Source organism: Eretmochelys imbricata, chromosome 2, assembly GCF_965152235.1.
Source record: "Eretmochelys imbricata isolate rEreImb1 chromosome 2, rEreImb1.hap1, whole genome shotgun sequence".
NCBI lineage: Eukaryota > Metazoa > Chordata > Testudines > Cheloniidae > Eretmochelys > Eretmochelys imbricata.
Window position 1 is genome coordinate 9,005,728 of NC_135573.1, and position 24,264 is coordinate 9,029,991.

The 24,264-nt window shown below is 44.9% G+C and overlaps 1 protein-coding gene across 1 annotated transcript in view; it reads left to right on the plus strand.

Moving 5' to 3' along the window:
- PTP4A3 (protein tyrosine phosphatase 4A3) overlaps positions 1-24,264 on the plus strand; it is a 166,074-nt gene that overhangs the window by 31,320 nt on the left and 110,490 nt on the right. Inside the window, exon 2 of the mRNA XM_077809736.1 lies at positions 20,572-20,695. The gene's annotated coding sequence lies outside the window, so the exon portion shown is untranslated. The remainder of the gene's footprint in view (positions 1-20,571; positions 20,696-24,264) is intronic.

Below are 24,264 nucleotides of genomic sequence, written 5' to 3' on the forward strand. Positions count from 1 at the left end.
CCACTTCCTGGACAAGGTTTGGTAAAAAGCCTCACCAATTTGCCTAGGTGACTACAGACCCAGACCCTTGGATCTTAAGAACAATGAACAATCCTCCCAACACTTGCACCCCCCCTTTCCTGGGAAATGTTGGATAAAAAGCCTCACCAATTTGCATAGGTGACCACAGACCCAAACCCTTGGATCTGAGAACAATGAAAAAGCATTCAGTTTTTTACAAGAAGACTTTTAATAGAAAATAGAAGTAAATAGAAATAAAGAAATCCCCCCTGTAAAATCAGGATGGTAGATATCTTACAGGGTAATTAGATTAAAAAACATAGAGAACCCCTCTAGGCAAAACCTTAAGTTACAAAAAAGATACACAGACAGAAATAGTTATTCTATTCAGCACAATTCTTTTCTCAGCCATTTAAAGAAATCATAATCTAACACATACCTAGCTAGATTACTTACTAAAAGTTCTAAGACTCCATTCCTGTTCTGTCCCTGGCAAAAGCAGCATACAGACAGACCCAGACCCTTTGTTTCTCTCCCTCCTCCCAGCTTTTGAAAGTATCTTGTCCCCTCATTGGTCATTTTGGTCAGGTGCCAGCGAGGTTACCTTTAGCTTCTTAACCCTTTACAGGTGAGAGGAGCTTTCCCCTGGCCAGGAGGGATTTCAAAGGGGTTTACCCTTCCCTTTATATTTATGACACGCCCCCCAAATCTCAGCTAGGGTGAAACACTGGCTGGGATTTCTTCCTGGAGCTCTAGGAAAAACAGAGTTAATAAGACACATGCATCTCTAAATATACTACCAAGTACATAAAGACTAACAATATTTTCCACATCTCAAGGACGATTTTAACCAGTTGACTCTGGGAAACTTTCACGGGAGAGTGCATCAGCCACTTTGTTAGAAGCTCCTGAGATGTGTTGGATGTCGAAATCAAAATCTTGGAGAGCTAAACTCCACCGAAGAAGTTTTTTGTTAGTTTCCTTGACGGTGTGAAGCCACTTCAGTGCATCATGGTCGGTTTGCAGGTGGAAACGCCGTCCCCAAACATATGGGCGTAGCTTTTCCAGAGCGTAGACAATGGCATAACATTCTTTTTCAGTGACTGACCAGTTGCTTTCCCTCTCAGACAGTTTTTTGCTGAGAAACACTACAGGGTGGAATTCTTGATCAGATCCTTTCTGCATTAAAACTGCTCCCACACCACGCTCGGATGCATCTGTGGTTACTAGGAACGGTTTGTCAAAGTCTGGGGCCCTTAGTACAGGGTCAGACATGAGTGTCACTTTAAGCTTGTTAAAGGCCTTCTGACACTTTCCGGTCCACTGAACAGCATTTGGCTGTTTCTTTTTGGTTAGGTCTGTCAGTGGGGCAGCGATTTGGCTGTAGTGCGGTACAAATCGTCTGTAATAACCGGCCAAGCCTAAGAAGGATTGAACCTGTTTCTTTGACTTTGGGACAGGCCACTTTTGGATAGCATCCACTTTGGCCTGTAGGGGGCTGATAGTTCCTTGACCCACCTGGTGTCCAAGGTAAGTCACTCTGTTTAGGCCTATTTGACACTTCTTAGCCTTAACAGTTAGTCCTGCCTCCCTTATGCGCTCAAGGACTTTTTGTAGATGTTCCAGGTGGTCTGCCCAGGAATCCGAAAATATGGCCACATCGTCAAGGTAGGCGACTGCATATTCTCCTAATCCCGCTAGGAGACCATCTACAAGTCTTTGGAAAGTGGCGGGTGCATTTCGCAGCCCGAAAGGGAGTACATTAAATTCATACAGCCCGAGATGTGTGATGAAGGTTGACCTTTCCTTGGCAGATTCATCTAGCGGTACCTGCCAGTACCCCTTTGTTAAGTCCAAGGTAGAGATGAACTGGGCCCGTCCCAGTTTCTCTAACAGTTCATCTGTGCGTGGCATTGGATAGTTGTCTGGGCGAGTTACAGCATTTAGCTTACGGTAGTCCACGCAAAAACGTATTTCCCCATCTGGTTTGGGAACTAGAACCACTGGAGATGCCCATGCACTTTCAGAGGGGCGGATTACACCCATTTGTAACATATCCTGGATCTCCCGTTCTATAGCAGTTTTAGCTTGAGGAGACACCCGGTAAGGTTGGACCCTAATTGGGTGAGCATTACCTGTGTCAATGGAGTGGTATGCCCGTTCAGTCAGTCCTGGGGTGGCTGAGAACGTTGGCGCGTAGCTAGTGCACAGCTCCTGGATCTGCTGTCGCTGCATACGCCCAAGGGTCATGGAGAGGTTCACCTCTTCCACACCACCAGCACATTTCCCTTCGTAGTAGACACCTTCAGGCCACTCAGCATCATCTTCTCCCTGGGCTGTAAACTGACAAACCTTTAATTCTCTGGAATAAAAGGGCTTTAGAGAATTAATATGGTACACCTTAGGCTTTCGGTTGGAGGTGGGGAATGCTATGAGATAATTAACAGCTCCCAGGCGCTCCTGGACCATGAATGGCCCTTCCCACGATGCTTCCATTTTATGGGCCTGGAGCGCACTTAAGACCATGACCTGGTCTCCTACTCTGAAGGAATGCTCTCTGGCATGTTTATCATACCAGGCTTTTTGCTCTTTTTGAGCATCCTGTAAGTTTTCTTTAGCAAGGGCTAAAGAGGTTCGGAGGGTGTTTTGTAGGTTGGTTACAAAGTCCAGAATGTTAGTTCCTGGAGAAGGTGTAAATCCCTCCCATTGCTGCTTCACCAACTGCAATGGCCCCTTAACCTCACGGCCATATACAAGTTCAAATGGGGAAAACCCTAAACTGGGATGTGGTACAGCTCTGTAGGCAAAGAGCAACTGCTGCAACACTAGGTCCCAATCATTGGAGTGCTCATTTACAAATTTACGTATCATGGCCCCCAAAGTTCCATTAAACTTCTCCACCATGCCATTTGTTTGATGGTGGTAAGGAGTGGCAACCAAGTGATTTACCCCATGAGCTTCCCAAAGGTTTTTCATAGTTCCTGCCAGGAAATTAGTCCCTGCATCTGTGAGGATGTCGGAGGGCCAACCTACCCTGGCAAAAATGTCTGCTAGTGCCTGGCACACACTTTTAGCCCTGGTGTTGCTTAGAGCTACTGCTTCCGGCCATCGGGTGGCAAAATCCATGAAAGTCAGTATGTACTGCTTTCCTCTGGGTGTCTTTTTCGGAAAAGGACCCAGAATATCCACAGCTACTCGCTGAAATGGAACTTCAATAATGGGGAGTGGTTGTAGAGGGGCTTTGACCTGGTCTTGGGGTTTTCCCACTCTTTGGCACACCTCACAAGACTGGACATAGGTAGAAACATCCTTGCCCATTCCCTCCCAGTGGAATGACCCCCCCCAAACGGTCTTTGGTCCTGTTCACCCCAGCATGGCCACTAGGGTGATCGTGGGCTAAGCTCAAGAGCTTGGCCCGGTATTTAGTTGGAACTACCAACTGTCTCTGAGGATGCCAGTCTTCCTGGTGTCCACCAGAAAGAGTTTCCTTGTATAAAAGTCCTCTTTCTACAACAAACCTGGATCGATTAGAAGAGCTGAGAGGCGGTGGGTTGCTCCGTGCCGCCGTCCAAGCTCTCTGGAGGCTTTCATCTGCTTCCTGTTCGGTCTGGAACTGTTCCCTTGATGCTGGGGACATCAGTTCCTCATTGGATTGTGGACCTAGGCTTGGTCCCTCTGGAAGCGATATAGGGGATGGAGCTGTTTCTGTTGACTGTGAACCGCTCTCCGCTGGTGCACTAGGTTGGGATTCAGGCTCCGGCTGAGCCTCTTGTGTAGGGTTATCGGCTGCTGCCAGTTCAGGTTCGGTGGGGCCCTCTGGTGTTGAGGTTGCAAGTACTGGATTCAGTGCTGGCACGGGGTCTGGTGTTGGTTGTTCGGCTGGTTCCGGTTCTGGGACTGGTTCCGTCTGGGTCTCTGGGACTGGATCCACTACTGCTGTTGCAGACATTGGCCTGGGGTCCGGGTCCATCACCTCTGACTGGGTCCTGATAGAAGTTTCCGGAACAGAGCTAGGCCTCACGGCTTGTTTAGCCTGGCTGCGGGTGACCATTCCCACCCTCTTGGCCTGCTTCACATGATTGGCCAAGTCTTCCCCCAACAGCATGGGGATGGGATAATCATCATAGACTGCAAAAGTCCACATTCCTGACCAGCCCTTGTACTGGACAGGCAACTTGGCGGTAGGCAAATTGAAAGAGTTGGACTTGAAGGGTTGAATTGTCACTTGGATCTCTGGGTTGATTAAATTGGGGTCCACTAAGGAAGCATGGATAGCTGACACTTGTGCTCCGGTGTCCCTCCACGCGGTGACCTTCTTCCCGCCCACACTCACAGTTTCCCTCCGCTCCAAGGGTATCTGGGAGGTATCTGGGCCTGTGGACCTCTGGTGTGATTCCGGTGCAATGAACTGTAATCTGTTGGGGTTCTTGGGGCAGTTGGCCTTTACATGCCCCAGCTCGTTACATTTGAAACATCGTCCAGCTGACGGGTCACTGGGGCGAGGAGGGTTGCTGGAGAACGGGGTGGCAGGACGATAAGGGGTCTGGAGGGTTCTTTGGGAGGTAGGTGGGGCCTTGGGCGGCCCCCGGTAATAGGGTGTGGTCTGGGGTGGTCCCTTCTGGTCTCCGCTCCAACTGCGACCAGTTTTCTTCTTCTCTGCCACCTCCACCCATCTGGCTCCAATCTCTCCTGCCTCGATTACAGTTTTGGGTTTCCCATCTAGGATGTATCTTTCTATTTCCTCAGGAACACCCTCTAAGAATTGTTCCATTTGCATTAGGAAGGGCAAATTTACTGGAGATTCAACACTTGCTCCTGATATCCAGGCATCCCAATGTTTCACAATGTGGTAGGCATGTCGGGTAAATGACATGTCTGGTTTCCACCTTAGGGCTCTGAACCTCCGACGAGACTGCTCGGGTGTTATCCCCATTCTGACTCTCGCCTTGGATTTAAACAGTTCATACTTGTTCATGTGTTCTTTAGGCATTTCAGCTGCCACCTCAGCTAAGGGTCCACTGAGCTGCGGCCTCAGCTCTACCATGTATTGGTCAGTAGAGATGTTGTACCCAAGGCAGGCCCTTTCGAAGTTTTCTAGGAAGGCCTCAGTATCATCGCCTGCCTTGTAGGTGGGGAACTTTCTGGGATGGGAAGTGGTACTTGGAGAAGGATTACTAGGGTTTGTTGGGATATTCTGCTGAGCCTTTATCTTCTCCATCTCCTCCACATACTTCCTCTCTTTTTCCTTCTCCTCCAGTTCTTTGTCCCTCGCTTCCATAGCTCTCCTGTGAGCAGCCGCTTGGTGTTGTTCTGCTTCTCTCGCTGCCTCCCTTTCTTGTTCCTTCTTCAGCCGCATGAGTTCTATCTGTCTTTCATGTTCCCTTTGTCTTTCCTCAGCCTGAAATTTGGCTAATTCGAGCTGTAGTCGAGCCGCGGATTTTGCCATTCTAACCTCTCTGTTTTTAACTAACTTTACACCCGAGGTTTAGAAATAAACAAACAAAACTTGGCTGTAAAATTTTGCTGTGCTGGAATAGAATACCTATTCTCTGATAGTGATTGTCAGCCTACAGAAAAAGACAATTCCCTTGTCTCTGCTCTGGGCCCAAATTAAAGCAAAAAACCTCCAACTACTTGGAAACCTGCTTACCCAGCCCAAAGAAAAAAAAATTCCCTTTCAAACCTGTGCTCCTTGTAAAACAAAAAAATCAAAATCCAAAAAAAAAAACCCCTGCCACTTTTGTCTCCAGGCAAATGGGTAGAGCACACACCCCCTATTTACTTTTAGGAAAAAAAAAAAAAACCTCTGGGTTGGAAGACTGTGAATTTCCCTGCAGGAGTTAAGTACCCTGCCTCCAGGCAAAGAAAACCTGCAATTCACAAGATAATCCCCTTTTGTCTCTGCTTGGCCACAAAGCAGAGAAAAACAATCTGCTTTCAGTTTCAACTGCTTTCCAAAGGAAAAAAAAAAAATTCCTTTTTAAAATCTGTATTTCTAGTTCAAAAAATCTCAACTGGATCTCAAAATGATTTCAGGTTAATCCCACCACTATGCCACCATGTCAAGGTTCCTCCCCCACTCTGAACTCTAGGGTACAGATGTGGGGACCTGCATGAAAAACCTCCTAAGCTTATCTTTACCAGCTTAGGTCAAAACTTCCCCAAGGTACAAAGTATTCCACCCGTGGTCCTTGGAATGGCCGCTACCACCACCAAACTAATACTGGTTACTGGGGAAGAGCTGTTTGGACGCGTCTTTCCCCCCAAAATACTTCCCAAAACCCTGCACCCCACTTCCTGGACAAGGTTTGGTAAAAAGCCTCACCAATTTGCCTAGGTGACTACAGACCCAGACCCTTGGATCTTAAGAACAATGAACAATCCTCCCAACACTTGCACCCCCCCTTTCCTGGGAAATGTTGGATAAAAAGCCTCACCAATTTGCATAGGTGACCACAGACCCAAACCCTTGGATCTGAGAACAATGAAAAAGCATTCAGTTTTTTACAAGAAGACTTTTAATAGAAAATAGAAGTAAATAGAAATAAAGAAATCCCCCCTGTAAAATCAGGATGGTAGATATCTTACAGGGTAATTAGATTAAAAAACATAGAGAACCCCTCTAGGCAAAACCTTAAGTTACAAAAAAGATACACAGACAGAAATAGTTATTCTATTCAGCACAATTCTTTTCTCAGCCATTTAAAGAAATCATAATCTAACACATACCTAGCTAGATTACTTACTAAAAGTTCTAAGACTCCATTCCTGTTCTGTCCCTGGCAAAAGCAGCATACAGACAGACCCAGACCCTTTGTTTCTCTCCCTCCTCCCAGCTTTTGAAAGTATCTTGTCCCCTCATTGGTCATTTTGGTCAGGTGCCAGCGAGGTTACCTTTAGCTTCTTAACCCTTTACAGGTGAGAGGAGCTTTCCCCTGGCCAGGAGAGATTTCAAAGGGGTTTACCCTTCCCTTTATATTTATGACAGCTCCATTAAGAGAACAATTCTTTCTCCTCTTCCCTGGCCCCTCATCACCTCTAAACATTTGATCTGACTTGTGCCAATGTTGGGATGAAAGTCTGAGAAATCTGGGAGCGCTGATCATTTGTGACCAGTTAAACTGATTAGAAGAAGATTAGCGGGAAGATCCAAGCCCTCAAATTTCAATTGAAACAAACCTCTAGAGCGAAAGAAAAATCTCTGGAAAGTAGCAATAGTATTCTTCTGGCCACCGGTCCTCTGAGAACCAGCAGAGTGAGTGAGTGTGTGTGTGTGTGTTGGGGGAAGGTGGGAGGGAGTGCAGACTGCTGCCTATCCATCTTCACCAGCAAATCTTAGGAATGCTTTGATGTCCATTGTATCCCGTTTGGTACCAGACACCAAGATTAATTGGCACAAGACTATCCTACATCTGTTAATGAAGTTTGCAGAGTTTAAAGGGACGCTATCAGCTTGAAATCAAGTCCCTTTTGAAACAGGAGTTACAAGTCGTTTCTGTCATTGCACCTGAGCCCTAATTTTGATTTATTTTACAATCAAATTTTCATATATAATTTCAACTGCCACCTCCCTTTACTAGTGTGTGAAAGACCCACACAGATAGAGAAGTGCCCGACCCTACAATGGAAAACCGTCTGAACACAGTGAGTCAAATGCACAGAGTAAGCACCTTGGGGGGAAAAGATACGTCTAAACCTTCGATGTGCTTATAACAGTAGGTTAAAGAAAAACTGAGATAGAAATATGACTTTTCAGAATGGTGATGCCACTTAGATGTGTACACACATCTTTTATTGGGTTTTTTCAAATCCATCACAAAGGTGGTGGGTTTTTAAAATATGTCCAATAAAACTGGCTGGTGGGGAGGATACCTTTTAATAGCCTTGAAGTTTGCGATATGGTGACCAGATGTCTGAAGTGGGGAGGGAAATGTGTTTCAACAGAGAATGATTGTTCCAGTGGGGGTGAATCTTATTTTATTTATTTTAAAAGCCTGTGTTTTAATATTTGCAGGCTTACTTTAAAGTGTGTGTGTGTATAAAAGCTGACTTATTTATCATGTGTAAAAGGCCACCTTGTCCTTACCTGACTTAAAATTTAAGTCGTAATGTATTGAAGGTAGGAGCTTATTTTAATTACAATCTTGCTGAAAATGAAATGGTTTTAAATACCAGTCTCTGAAGTAACTCATTTGGGTGAATCTGCCCACAAAGAGGTGAGTTCAGGTCAAGGTCTCGCTTTTCTGTCGCTCAAAGCTCCTGTGCTCATTTAATGGGCTTGCTTTTGCTTTACTTCACTTGATGTAATCCATTAATAAAATTAATAGAAGTGAAAAAAATCACATCTGACTCCCAAGATGCTGTGAAGCTTGCATCACTAAAGGCTAGAGCTGGCTAGAAACTTCTCAGCGGAAACTGTTTTTACCTTTGGAAAAAGGTTTAGTTGAGAACAAAATTGTTCATGAAAAACGTCAGTTTCCAAGCAATTTTTTGGGTAAACAGCTTTTTTGAAACTTTTCATGTTGGGGTTGTTCCTACTTTCTGGCAGTTTTCCCAACTAGTGAAAGTTGCAAGGCAGAGGGGAATGGCCTGAAAGTGGGCCAAAAGGCCTACTTCTTTTTTAATTTCTTGCAGAAGATCTGTAATTTCCTTATGGGGGAAAATTTTGGAAAGGGGACTTTTCCCATGGAAAACTGTTGTGGGCAAAATCCTGGTTTTATGTCCAGATCTACTAAAAGCTGGTGGATTGGGTCATAACCATCTGCAATGAAGATTATCAATTTAAAAAATGAGAAAACTCTCTTACTCAGAGGTAGAAGCAGGTTACTAGAAGTAGAACCTATTAGCTATACACTTTCCTGTGGAACACATTACAGGACGGAAGTCATTTGTTAAAGTAACAGGCTGGTTGGTCAGAGAATCTAATGCTTCTACCAATTGGTGTCGCTTACAACTCTAGAGGCAGAAACCCAAATTCTATTTTCAGCATCTGGGGGTGGGCATAATGGTCAGGTAAGGCACCCAGAGCTTTTTAGGGCTGATCCGATCAGCAGCATATGTTACATGTCTCTTCTTTGAGAACAACATCCACACCCTCTTAACAGTTGCATGGTAATGGAGCTGCTAAGTTGTGCAGGAGAAGAGCTGTTCTCCATCTACCTGTACCTTGTGTGATGCACAGTGAATGAGGCCAAGCTCCCCAAGGGTGGGTGGGTGGGTGTGTGGCAGGTCATTTGGGAATGCATATTTTGGCATGATTGCCTTCAGCGACTTAGCAAGAGAACGTTCATCTTTCCTTCTACCCCAAAAATGACTGAACTTTTTTGCTCAAACTTAACAGAGAGCTTCACTTTTGGGCAGTAACTAAGCCTGGAAAGCTTCAGCTCTAAAGGCAAAAGTTCCAGAAAGTTGAGTGACCTGGATACAGGACACCAGGTTAGGATGAACAGAGGTCTGCAACCTTGACTCTAGCAGTTATTGTTGCTTCTGTTGTAATGAGAATCCCAGAAGTTCTGCAGACTCTGACTTATATTTCCCACATAGCTACAATGATCTGATGGTGGCTTTCCTGAGTTGTTTCGAGTGTGGTCTGTAATCTCCAGAACTCATGGACAATTGCTTTTATACGCCTAACTCTTAATCCTGTACATTTGCAGTTCCAGAGTAGAACCTGTACTTCTCAATCTTCCCTTACGTTTGACTTTGGACAGTAAGGTCTGGAGCAGTGGTTCTCAACCAGGGGTATGTAGAGGTCTTCCGGGGGGACATCAACTCATCTAGACGTTGCCTAGTTTTACAACAGGCTACATAAAAAGCACTAGTTAGGTTAGTGTGCTGCCTGGGAAGGTGTCTCATTCCTCTCCTGGAAGCGGGGCAGGGCAGAGGGAGCTTCGGGTGTATCTACAAAGTTCAAGGAGCCTATCTAGGGATCATCTCAAGAGTGACCCTTTCAAGTGTTAGACTTATTTCTATAATACAGCAGGTGTAGTTCTCCTTTCAGATTCCCCCTCGTTGATACCTTATCTCAGAACAGGGAGGCCACTCTCCCTCTGCCCTACATAGCAGGGGGCTGGGGATTCTGTACGATCAGGGTACGCTCAGTGTGAGGCTAATTTGTCTTTGTTCCTTCCCAAAGTGTTCTGGTGGAAACTCAGGCCCCGAATTGTCATTCCTCCCCAAACCCCCAGAAGACCCGTTTGCCTCCAGGATCTTGCAAAGATGCTGAAGTCATATTCCATACGAAGAGATTAATAGGCCACAGCTATGACTGGGCACTTTCTCCCATGGCCAGAAGCACGACTGTCTTTCTGTTTACTGTGTTCTCCAGGACAATAAAATGCAATGAGTTGGGTGGCCCCATCCTGGTTTTTGTATCTGACTCACACAACAAAACCACCATTCAGTTATGCCTCCTGTCCAAGGAGGATCTGCTCTCAAGGACTAGATTCCACATCCAAGCACAGAGTAGTTAGTCTAGCTACAGGACATTTGAGAGGTTCCAGTTAAAATAGGAAAGGTATTTATCATAACTTTTATCTTTGAGAAAATGTTCCACAAAAAGAGCATCTTCAAATGCCCAGTCTAGGGGTAAGACATTGGGGTAAGCCATTGGAATGGATGGATCCGGTCAAGAAAAGACGAAAGCCTATCTTTCTTGGAGTTCTTAAAGTCTTGATATGGGCCTAAAATCTCAGACTCTAATGTCCAGGTGGTAACCATTTCCAGCTCACTAGAGACAGTAAGTGAGCGACTGTCCTCTCATCCAGATGTAAGTAGCTTTCTTAAAGATGCCATGCTTCTTAAGTCTACACCAATTAGAACTTGCTCTTGAGACCTAAATCTTGTACTAAACACCCTGTCAAAGCATCTTTTGATCCCTTGTCAGAAGTGCCCATAGATTTTCTATCTTTAAAGGTTGTCATCCTGTTTGCAGTCACAATAGAAAGGAGCAGTTCTGGAAGTTAACGTCCGGTTGGGGAATGGTAGTACCACGTGTCTCATGAGGGCTAAGTCATGGATAAGAGTTAACACAGCCTTTATTCCTCAAATGAAGCTGGTTACAAGAAATTGGGGGGATAGGAGGAATATGTATCATCAGATTCCAGCATTGTCACTCTATCTCTGAAACCTGAAATGTCTGAGTCCATGTGGAGTAATACGAGTAGCTACAAGCATGACTGAGAGTTCTTCTTGTTCAGAATATCACCAAGTTCAGTCATCTCTGGGGTTTGTAGTCTGTTACCATCCAAGTTTTAAGTTTTCAGCCATTGTTATATTTTTTTACATGCCTTTACAATTTACACCTGTGTGACAGCACAGGTTTTCAGCTACTAGTATGAAACATATAAAGAAATGTTGCATGGCCTCCTTATAATGTTTCTACGCCTTCACTGAGATTGTGTGTGTGTGTTTGTTTGTTTTTAAAATAAATTAAATGTGCAGGCCTTATTGGTCCTTGCCATTGGAGAAAGGGCTCTGCTTACTGTGTTCGCTGGATAATTGATCTCTTCTTTATCTTTACTGTGCCCAGCCAGTCACTGATCTTTTCGTCGTCTTTGTTGTCACTTCCCTTTTCTGGGTCAGCAACTTTTATAGCCGTCTTCCAAAACTCATGATTGTATACTTGGCTTGTTGTGCAAATTGGTCTCTCTAAAGTCTACTGAGATCTGGTCCACGTACCGAGTCTTTGGTCTTCCCCATGGTCATCTTCCAGCCACGATCATTGCAATGGACACCCTACCAGTGGAACTCCCAGGTCTCCACTGTTTCTGTAATATAAATCTCGTTGTTCATCCTTTGTTTCCCCCTTGGTGAGACACTGCTATTGTACTGGATCTGCAGAATTTCCCCGCAAAAAATCAGAAAATTGTAACTTACTGGAAATTTCCTTTTCTAGCGGGAAAGCACGCAGGTGTGTCACAGTGGAACTTACCCATTGTGCTTGGAGCTCAACGGAGGCAGAACCAAACCTGTCTATCAAGGCAGGCTGGGAGTGGCCACACCTGTAGAGACCTAGCCAATATGAGATACTTCCAAAGCTACTTTGTAGAGCTAAGTCATTTAAACTTTAATTCATAGGTTATTTAAAACAATAAATTCATATAAACGCTTCCTACTGCAGAGCAACTTCAGATTTTGACCCCAGCTACTGGAGGAGAGAGGTAATATAAAACACACTTAGAAGGAAAGTGGAAGAGTGCACGACTGCTCTAGCTCCTCTAATTATAATCCTTGTGCCGGGTAAGTTGGTTTTGTGGACTTTCCCACAAGAAGAAAGGAAGTTTTTGGTTAAGTGCTGGTAAATTTTCCTATATAAGTACATTAAAGGTAGAGTACTTGGACAGATAGCTGCAAAATATCTGGAAGTTTAGTCTGGCATGTTTCGATATGGAGGGAGGCTTTGATGGATCATTGGCCCTTTGCTGGCCACTGAAATGTTTCTGCAACTTCTCAAACACTACGATTGATGTGCCCTTCCTTTCAAGGTGGCAGTAAGTCAGCAAGGGAACGCTCTATTTGAGATCTGCTGGGGAACAGACTTTCTGCAAACTGTAGCTAGTTTCCTGGGAACTTTTTCAAGACTTGGCAGCTGAGCATTACAGGGGTTTTCACATAGGAACCAAAAATATTGTTGTCAATGCAATGCTCCTCTCTCTAAATGCAGGGTCAGGTCCCTCAAAAATCAGACTATTGACGAACAAACTAGTGTATTAAAAGCTTTGGTTTTCTTGGAACTTTTGGATTGCAAAGTTTCAACCAGTGCCAAAAAGTTTTTTGTTTTATTTACTTTGCAGGCCAAAAATATAATTCAGCACAGTGAAATAAGGAAGCAGGAGCTCTCATACTGATGTAGCAGAGTATGCAAACTGTGGAAAAGCTTGACTATGCATTTTACTGTCCCCTCATATTAATACAACATTAGGGCTGAGAAATAAAACACTGAGAAATCAGGAAATGCAGAATTAAAATGGAAACTTCTGCCTTAGCTTTGTCTCCTTTGTACTTAGAGTCTGTCTTTAAAATATGGTTAGCAGTGTTGTTTTAGCCATGTTGGTTCCAGCATATGATAGAGACAAGGTGAATGAGGTAATATCTTCTGCTGGTGAAAGAGACAAGCTTTCAAGCTCTACGGAGCTCTTTTTCAGGTCCTGAAGAAGAGCTCTGTGGAGCTCGAAAGCTGGTCTCTTTCACCAACAGCAGTTGGTCCAATAAAAGATGTTACTTTATCTACCTTGTCTCTTTTTTAAAATGCATCTGTCTCTCTCTCGTTACAAATATGCCAGTTACTATGATACAAATTGGAACTTCTTTGTACAGATTGGTCTTTAGACCTGGTTTATTTTGTAGATCTCACTGAGACTTAAAGCCTAAAACCAAGTCTGAAGTAATTTGGTAGAGTAGCTTTTTTAAAGTTCAGAACTGGAAAGAAGCCCATGTTCTAAACCCACACTAGCTTTGAATTGCTTTTTAAAAAGGAATGAAGATTTCAGCTTGCTAACTTTATATGTTCTTACCTTGAAAACATACTTAACTCAAAACTACCTGATTTGATGGCTGGGAGCCGAAGAGGAACGTTTCAGGGGCTTATGCTGAACAGGGATTTGAAAGTTGCCTCATTCAAAAGAATCGCACCTGCATGTCTAAAAGCTAGTCTGCTTAAATCCAGCATTCTTGAAAAATGGGCCACTTCCGTTTTAGGTGCCTAAATATGAATTTAACAGCCTGATTTCTAGAGACTAGAGTTATGGTCTTCACAAGTACCTGAGTCTCATTCAGCTCCCAAGTGCTTAAGTTACTTTTGGAAATGGGACTTGGGCTCTCTAACTTAGGCAATTTTGAAAGTTTTACCCAAGATTTGAAAAGTTTTTGCCTTGAAAATCAAAGCAACATGTTAGATCCTTTTTAAACACTAGTTTTCCAATGTGATTGTCATTCTTTTTGCAGGGAAGGGCAACCCTGATTAGACTTTTGCTTGGGTAAAGGTATCTTTAAAATATTGACAATTCGAATTTCCTTTTCCCACTACCTCAGAAAAATGAAACAATTTCTGCGATGTCCTCTCAAAAGCTGTGTATCTTGCCTGTTTTTATTAATGTGTTCCTCTGATGTTTTTAATGGATTTTTGCTTTGGTGTTCGTTATTTCTTTGCCATCTATTCTGATTGCAGTTTAAAGAAATATGTATTGGCGTATACAAGTAAGGTAATCTGATAAAAAGAAGAATTAGAAAACAAATACTCAGAGGGAGGAATCGGATACAATGCATCGTATGGGTGGTTACACATCTAACTTTGTAGTCACCACAAAGGTAAAGTACATCTTTGCCCCAGATGTTTGAGGTGTGAGCTTGGGCCATTAGGCTGAATTTATAAATTAAAACTTTTCATTGCACCGTCCAGTGGGTTCACCTTGTGTTGTTCAAACTTGTATTATAGCTGCATTGTAGTTGGAACTTGGCATCAGCATACCATACAGCTGGGCAAAAATTCCTTCTGCTAGCTGCTAAAATTGGCATTGGATAAGGTTAGTGGTAAAGCTCCAAGGGCAGAAGAAAGAGCAGTAACTGAAATAGGCTGTGATAATTTTGTTAAGTTATGTTTATTTTAATGGAGTGTACAGGCCAAAGACCAGTGTTTTATAGGCATTCTGACATCAAAGGGATCTGCCTGGGTTACCAGTGATTGGCACAATTCCTGGTTCTTGTCTTTATGGGTACAAGTCTGTAGGAATAGCCTGGGGCAAAGAGAACTCTGAAGGGTAAGGAGAAGAAATTCTGGGAATGAGGGGTTTGCAGTTGGCTTTATGTGTCAGTCACATGTACAGCACTTGGCAGCTAAACAGCTGGGGATCCCTTGCTTATGCTTAGAAGGCTTTGCCTCAGAGTTCAAGCAGCAGAGAGGGAACTGTTTTGTCTTGACAGGGATTATTATTCCCTTCCCCCAGAGCTCAAGCGGATGGGACAAGCGGTTGTGCACATCTCCTCTTCATGGGTGTTAGGGGAAGCAATCAACAAAGTCTTTTGTCCACTGATGTTCCACAGAGTCTTGTCTGATGTCTGTGGGCCTTCTTTTGTTGGGCAGGAGATGACACTTCTTGTGGTTAACTAGTATTTCACACTTGGTAATGCTTTTCTCCTGACTGTGGGTTTATAGTTTCAGAGCAAACACTTTCATAGTCACAGAGCACACGCTTAAATATTACCATATCACATGGAATATAGATATTGTTAGTGGATTAATGCACGCAGCAGTTTACAGGCATTTCACAGAGACCAAACACAGTTTTTATAAATCTAACACCTATTTGTCCGGTAAGCCAGATGGTTTCCAGCTATGCATTTGTCAGTGTTCAGTGAGGCCTAGGGGCCCTGGCATGAGCTAGCACCTGGTCTGTCAGCGTCACATAGGCATGGACTCCCTCTCTGCCCATAGGAAAGTCACTTTATCTTCCTGTGCCCCCATCTTCCGTGTCTATAAAATGGGGATAATACTCACTCACTTGCAGAGTGCTCTGTGACTTACAGATGCAAAGTGCTGTACGCTGTCAGCATTGGACGTTGCTGTTCTGCAGTGAGTGAGCCACAGAACGAGAGTTGCAACAGTCAGAATAAACCTTCATGGACTTTCAGGCTGTCCAAACTCTCTCTATGGGTTGCCCTCTGGTTGGCTTCAGCTCTTTGCCTGGAGCAGCCTGAATTGCCTTTGGGGACTCTGCTAGTGTCCTGCCATAGCTGAAATGCAGCATGTCAGAGCCACTGAGCCCTGCACAGGAATCTTCAAAGGCAGTGGTGGTTTAGGGAAGAGAGAGAGACTATCACAGGCCCACAAGTTAGAAGTGAACCAAGGACTATAGGTAGTGAGAGCTGTGGCCATGCTGAAAACAAAGGATAGAGGGGGGATGTCCCAGCTAGAGCCTCAACCAGTCTATGTTCAGAGGATAGGGGAAATGAGAGTTGGTTGGTTCACATGTCTCTCACCAAGCCAACAGTCCTGGTCCCTGTCATGTCTGACAGCTGCTGGGTGGGATTGCAAGGTTGAGCTGTCAGATCCTGGGTCAACCATCAAAGCTCCATCAACACACTGACGACTGCCCTTGCTCAGTGTGCCACCAAGGGAGGGCATTGCACTCATTCAGTAGAAAAGGTAAAATTCCACTTCCAGTCCTTGGTCTGTAGGCCGGGGCAGAAATTCAGGCCCCTCTCCCCCCCCACTGCCACATGCCCCCAATGTCAATGGGAGGGTTGCACAACGAGCCAGGGTAGAATCTGGCTTTTGTAGGTAGGTAAAGTTTATAGTTACTGTTCTTCAAGTTTTTTTACTTTAATATCACTTGGTGGGTAAACATGCATGCCCCCCCTTTTTTTCCTTCTTCCTTTCTGTGAATCAAGTGCCCCATGCTGGCAACAGACAGGGGTACACGGTTACAAGTCTATATCGAGGGACTTGCCTAGAGATGCCCAGCTGGGCACGTTTCCCCTGCAATGGCCATTTTCATGGTATCTGCCAAAAACGAAGAACTTGCTGGTTGTCATGGTTATTGCAAGATGTACATACGGAAAATATTTGAAGAGTTGTGTAACATGTAGAATGGCGCGTTCCAAACTTGTTGGGGGTGAAACTGGTCACCGGGGGCAGGGTGGTTCTCCGAGCTAACTTGGTCCAAACTGAGAACAGTTGACATCTTTCGGCCCAGCCAAGTGTTGACAGCCTAGACAAGGTGTGGGCATGGGCCTTTCCAAAGTGCGAACAAGCCCAAGAAAAGGATTTTGAATAGGGGGACCATGATGGGCAAGTGAAGTTACCGGAATGCCCTGGTTAGGAAACGAGACAAAACATCTGGAACTGTATAATAGGAGAAACAAGGATGCAAGATAGGCTCCATTATGGAGGTGATGCTGCCAGTGGGAGTGTCTTGTGAAAAGTAGATCCCAGCTGTTTTGGCTGGACAGGCACTGGACGGACTGACCACTGCGTGAGAAATACCTTATTAGGCAGGAAAGGAACTCCTTAATTAGTACAGGCTCTCGATGGCATTTTGTGTTTGTCTTTGATCTATAGCCGTATGTTTCCAATCCTCATCCTGGCTTCTATTTGAATCTTTATCTTAAGCTTTGTCAGGTCTGTTTGGTTTTACTATAGACACGACAAGTTCTGTGTGCTAAGGAGCGTGTTGCGCTGAGTGGAAGCTAGCGAAGTGGGGGCACTGCTTCCATGGAGGCCGCGAATGTGTGTGCATTGCGGTGCCCAGAAGTCGAGGGAGTGGGCATCCGAGTATAATAAAGTGGGTTGTACAGGCTGGTTGGAGGAACCTGAGCCCTGGGTCAGAGCAGAACTCTGGGGGTAATTTCCATAGATTTTTGCCCCACATTCTCTGCTTTGCCCCAGATACTCCCTTAGGGAGCCTAAGGGCTGGGGTGTGCAAATTGCTAGCCTGCAGAGGGAAGCACAGGGCTTGCGGAGTCTGGAGTGGGGCAGTTTTGTTGTCAGCAGACGGTAATTTTGGGTGAGTTTCCCGCAGTGGACATAGGCAAAGCTCCTTCGCACTGTAAACAGGTGGGAGTGATTCACCCTGCACCCCTGGGGTAACCGCCAAAGTGTTACACTTGCCCATCATCTTTTCTTTTGTCTCCCTCTTCCGTTATTATTCCAACTGCATTTCTTTCCCTGTGTACTTTCCCACTACCCAACCCCCTGGGCTTTTCTCCGTCCACCAAAATGATAGGCAGTGCAATTGTCAATGTTGACAGCAGGGTCATTTAAATTGATGCTCCCATGTGCTCCATTGGGGATTGAGGTGGTTCCGCCTCTCCAAGCTGTTGCTTCTGTCTGTAGGCTCAGGAAGGCAATACTGCATCCATGTGCCCAGTGTTCACTTTGGAGGGCTTTCTGCATAGCCATGAAAGTTAGAAACCCTTTTTTAAAGAAAAAGAGAGAGCCTAGATCTGTGCTGGAAATGACCCACCTTGATTACCATGCACATTGTAGGGAGAGTGGTCACTTTGGATGAGCTGGAGTACTTGTGGCACCTTAGAGACTAACCAATTTATTTGAGCATGAGCTTTCGTGAGCTACAGCTCACTTCATCAGATGCATACCGTGGAAACTGCAGCAGACCAGCAGGAGAGTGAGTTTGTGTGTGTGTATGGGGGTGGGGGGGTGAGAAAACCTGGATTTATGCTGGAAATGGCCCACCTTGATTATCATGCACATTGTAGGGAGAGTGGTCACTTTGGATAAGCTATTACCAGCAGGAGAGTGAGTTTGTGGGGGCGGAGGGTGAGAAAACCTGGATTTGTGCTGGAAATGGCCCAACTTGATGATCACTTTAGAGAAGTTATTACCAGCAGGACAGTGGGGTGGGAAGGGGTATTGTTTCATGGTCTCTGTGTGTATATAATGTCTACTGCAGTTTCCACGGTATGCATCCGATGAAGTGAGCTGTAGCTCACGAAAGCTCATGCTCAAATAAATTGGTTAGTCTCTAAGGTGCCACAAGTCCTCCTTTTCTTTTTTAAATGAAAGCTGAGAGTTTGTACAATGTAAATGTCATGCAGGCCTCTCAGATGCTTCGGGCAGACCAGATGTGGCCTTAAAGCCATACGTTTGGCACCCCACTTCCATAGAGGAAGAGTTGTGTTGATGCCTGCTGACCTGACTTAGAGCTAGAGTTAATGCAGGTCGAGTTTTGTCTGCATTAGGGGTTTGCACTGGTTTAACTACATCAGTTTTAAAATCACTTCAGAGAAACTGGTGCAACGTCTCTGGTATAGACAAGGCCTACGAATAAATGAGTTCTATCTTGGAAACTGAGAGGAAGAGGTGCTCGATTCCTGTCTCCCAGTAATACTGCAGTTAGGGCAGGCAGGAGTCTCACCTTTCCCTTTTGTGTCCAATTCTGACACCCCCCTTCTTCCAGGCATGGACAAAATGGCAACAGTCTCGCCATGTGTGTCTGCTAGAGGAGAATTTTCAGGGAGTAACTGGACAAGGCATCTATGAGGGGCCAGTTTGAGAAACCCACCAGGATGTCACCTCTGTTACATTGTCTGATTTTGTGTTTTGGAGCCTACCTCCAAGGGTTTGGCCTGTAAACTCCAAATCCGCTTCATTCCTTTGCCCTCCACAAGGGCTCTGTTCGCATAAGGTGGTTGTAGTTCACCCATCACTGTGGCATCTCAATGCATACAGGCCCCGATTCAACAAAACATGGAAGCAGTCCTGTTGATTAGAAGAGGAAAAGATTGCCCAGTGGCTAGGGTGCTAATCTGGGACTCGGGTAACCTGGATTCAGTTCCCTGCTCTGGCATAGGTTTCGCTTGGGCAATGGTATCTCTATGCTGCAAAGAAACCTGCAGCACTGAGTCTGAGCCCAGCCTCAGTCGGCTGACCTGACTCACAGGGCTCAGGCTGTAGGGTTAAAAATAACAGGGTAGGCGTTCTGAGGGCTCCCCCTTGCTGGGTCTTGGTGCCCAGGCTCCAGCGGGTCTTTTATTTGGCGTCTCTGTGCTGCTGTGAAATGGGGGTATAATCGTATTTCCTTGCCTAGTGGGGGCGTTGGTGGGTAAACGCATTGTGCGGTGCTGAGATACTCTGGTACCTGGGGCCATATGTTGGGTAGATTCACCAGGACACTCCCATGGTTAAGTGCTTGGTGGATCATGGCTGAAGCACTGTGACTAGCAGCGGTTAAAGTAGACTGAACTTTAAGGGGAATGGAGCAGAGACGGGAGATTTTCTCCTTTACTTTAACCCCTGTGATTTGCATCTGCCTCATGTGGGGTTCTCCCTCTTTAAGCAAGATTGGGTGGCAAATATTTCAACTGTTCACCGTGGCAGGAGGAGGGGGTGTATCGCTGAGGGCTCTTGGGCTTCTTGGCCGGCTGCATTAACTCTGCCAGTTACAGCGATAATCTCGAAGGAATTGAATGTGTATGTAACTAAAGCTTCAGCGCTGCTCTGCTGCATGTCTAGTAAATGAGGAAGATATGGTAATGAATACAGATGGGATGTAATAGCTCTAATAGGTGGATACTAAGGAGAGTAGCTCTCTGGAGCAGGGGTGGAACAATTATTTCCTTGGTTTGTGCTAGAAGTGCCAGAGAAGTGGGAAGGCAGGGGACTTTATATTATAGTAGTACCTAAAAGCCCCCGTGGAGATCAGTCCCTATTGTGCTGGGTCCTGTGTGTACATGTAGGTCACGTGTACACTAGGAAGAAAGTGTATTTTTAAAACATGTTTGAATCCTAGTGAAGACAAGGCAAACTGTAGTTTAACACGTTGTCTGGTCAAGGTATCCCCAGTTCTCTAATCTTTTCCAGTGATAATGATCTTGGGCGTTAATTGCCACAACAGTGGATTTTAAAAGATGTTTACAGTAGTTTTCTCCTAAGAAGGTGGTGTCCCTGGAAGTAGGAATTTCCATGCTTAACGTTTAAAAAAAACCCACAAAACTTTCTGATGAGGTTTTTCATGAGTAAAAGATATGTTTACTACTCTGCTTCTGTTGGTTGCAATGTTTATAGCGTAATCTGGGACCTCTGTAAATGAGAGATCTGTTTTCTACTCTTTGCAGATATGAATCGTGGGTAGTGCCTGAGAAGAACTGGTCCAGAATAGAAGCCATTAAATGGAGATGAAATTGCTGAGAACAGCCAGTGGATCTGTCTGGGTTTACGAGGACATTCATATTGAATTAGGTAGGGCGTGGCTCTCCTTGTTGCTTTTCCTTACATGGAAAGATTGTTTAAAAGGGGATTTTCAGGTTAAAGAATATCCTTATTTGTACTGTGACCTTCTTTGTTTTTAATAACTATGAAACACTTCGATCTAGTTCATTGTTCCCTAGTTATACTGTTAACTTCCTGCAATTCTCTCAGATTGGACTAGGTCTATAGGAAGACCATCACCTTCTTGGTGATTTCACCTTTAGGTTCTCAGGCACTAGTGTGGTTCCTCAATATTTGAGTTGTAAATACTGCTGGGCAACTTATGTTTAGTTAGTTAACAAAAATAACACCCTTCCCACTGCCACAGGTAACCTTTCTGTTACTCTAAGGTCTGGTCAAAACACACTTCTTGTACTGATATAATTAGGGGTGTGATATTTTTTTTCCCCTTCCAAAATAGGCTGGTACAATGCTTAGAATGGAGGCAGTTGTACCAATATAAAGGTGCCGTATACTCGTGCAGTTTTATTCACCTTCCCAAATGGGACCAGTTATACTACTGGTATACATACCAATATGACAGAGTCCATGCTAGGGCATTGAGGTGCTTTAACTATATACTAGTAGAGTTAAAACAGTACAGTTCTTGCACAGACAAATCCTTGGTAACTTTAACAGTCTCCCTTGGATGTGTTTCAGGTGGTTTGGTGACTACCACTGTGTTCATTGACACATAATAGTCTTTCCCAAAGGAACAGAGCAATATTAGGTTCCTCACGTAATAACTTGATTCATAGATTTCCAGGCCAGAAGGGACCATTGTCGAGGGACGTGATCGTTCCCCTCTATTCGACATTGATGAGGCCTCACACTACAAGAAGGATGTGGAAAAGTTAGAACGTGTCCAGCGGAGGGCAACAAAAATGATTAGGGGACTGGAACACATGACTTATGAGGAGAGGCTGAGGGAACTGGGATTGTTTAGTATGCGGAAGAGAAGAATGAGGGGGGGATTTGATGGCTGCTTTCAACTACCTGAAAGGGGGTTCCAAAGAGGATAGATCTAGACTGTTTTCAATGGTAGCAGATGACAGAACGAGGAGTAATGGTCTCAAGTTGCAGTAGGGGAGGTTTAGGTTGGATATTAGGAAAAACTTTTTCACTAGGAGGGTGGTGAAGCACTGGAATGCGTTACATGGGGAGGTGGTGGAATCTCCTTCCTTAGAAGTTTTTAAGGTCAGGCTTGACAAAGCCCTGGCTGGAATGATTTAATTGGGGATTGGTCCTGCCTTGAGCAGGGGGTGGGACTAGATGACCTCCTGAGGTCCCTTCCAACCCTGATATTCTATGATTGTGAGATCACCTCCTGTGTAACACAGGCCAGAAAGCTTCCCCCCAATAATTCCTAGATCACATATTTTTAAAACGTCCAGGCTTAATTTAAAAATTGTCAGTGATGGAGAATCTACCACGACCCACTGGAACAATTCACCAAGGTTAATTACTCTCGCCGATGAAAACGTGATGCCCTTCTAGCTTGCATTTTACCGGAATAAAGCCTAACTTCCATCACCCTGCTCCTCTGCTCAAGGTGCTGATGAAGGCATAAAGGGTATTTCTTCATTGCAGTTAGCCCAGGTGTTGCCCTAATCCCCTCTCCCATCCACACACACAACCCTCTCACCTGAGTTTGGCGCTTTTAACCCAGGCTAGCTGGCCTGGCTGGGGAGGTGGGCGAGAGCCCAGGTTCTGCTGTCATTCAGGGCGGTAACCCGTCTGCTTTGCAGTGGGGACGCAGGCTAAATCACTCCACTGCTGCTAGGGCACCAGTGCTGTCCCACAATTGCCCCATGCGCCCAGAAAGAGAGATGAGTTCTCCCACAATTCCCTGGGTCTTAGAGAAGCTCCGGTTAGTGCAGCGCAAAGAACCATGGGATACGCCCCCAGAAGCCGTAGTGACGAACCCAGGGAGCGCACCACCCGACAGGGAGCAGGAACTTGGGTAGGGCTCTGCAGCATGGCTGCTCACACTCGCGCTAGGCTTCAACCCGAGTGCCAACCACCCAGGCTAACTGTGCGATGAAGACCTGCCCAAACAGGGTTATCGTCTAAGGCTCATGTGATCCCATCCCTAAAAGGAGCACTCAGGTTATCATGCCCAGTTGAGCATTTCTGGTCCTATCTAGCAGTGGCTGGTGGAGCACATATGTTTTAGCCACTTCATTATGACAAAGCTCCGATGTCACAAATTGCCACCCTAAACTGCTCTGGACCCAGACTGCTACCTTTGAGAGCCTTGCTCTTTCCAAACTCAGCCTGCATTAGTGAGTATAAGGCCAGATTTTTGGAAAGAACACTACTCCCAGTTAGACACCTAAATGAAATGGCTAGGCTCTCAGCCACATTGAGCACCCAGCTGGGAGTGCTGGGGTCCTGAGCTCTTCTTGAAAATCTGGTATGTAAGCTATCACTTAAATCAGCCTCTACCAGATGACTGGCGGGTAACTACTATGACACCAGATTTTTTTAAAAAAAGGCTTCAGAGGTGATTCTGCCAAGTAAGCCCAGCTTCAATACCAGGCAAATTGGTTGAAACTGTAGTAAAGAACGGAATTATCAGACACATAGATAAGCATGATGTGTTTGGGACGGGTCAGCACAGCTGTTAAGGGAAATACATGCCTCAATCTATCCGAATTCTTTGAGTGAGTCAACAGGCATCTGGATAAGGGTGGATACAGTGTACTTGGGCTTTCAGAAAGCCTTTGACAAGGTCCCTCACCAGAAGCGCTTAAGCAGACTAAGCAGTCATGGGATAAAGAGGGAGGGTCCTCTCATGGATCGGTAACTGATTAAAAGATAGGAAACAAAGGATAGAAATAAATGGTCAGTTTTAGGAAGAGAGGTAAATGGTGTGCCCCCCACACATCTGTACTGGGACCAGTTCTGTTCAACATATTCATAAATGAGTTGGAAAAAGGACAATACAAAATTACTCAAGATAGTTAAATCCAAATCTGACTACGAAGAGTTGCAAAGGGATTTCATTAAACTGGGTGACTGGGCAACAAAATGGCAGATGAAATTCTGTGTTGATAAATGTAAAGTAATGCATATTGTACGTATAGTTAGGATTATGTTTTCCAAAATGGTTGTGTCTAAATGAGCTGTTACCACTCAAGAAAGAGATCTAGGAGTCATGAATCGTTCTCTGAAAACATCCGCTCAGTGTGCAGTAACAGTCAAAATAGCTAATCATTTTAGGAACCATTAGGAAAGGAATAGATAATAAGAGAGAAAATATCATAATGCCACTATATAAATCCATGGTACCCCACACCTTGAATAATGAATGCAGTTCTGGTCATCCCATCTCAAAACTGATATATTAGGATTGGAAAAGGTACAGAGAAGGGCAACAAAAATGATTAGGGGTATGAAAGAGCTTCCATACAAAGAGAGATGAGAGAGACTGGAACTGTGCATCTTAGAAAAGAGATGGCTGAAGGGGGATATGATAGAGATCTATAAAATCATGACTGGTGTGCAGAAAGTGAACAGGGAAGTGTTATGTACCTCTTCAAGAAACACAAGAACTG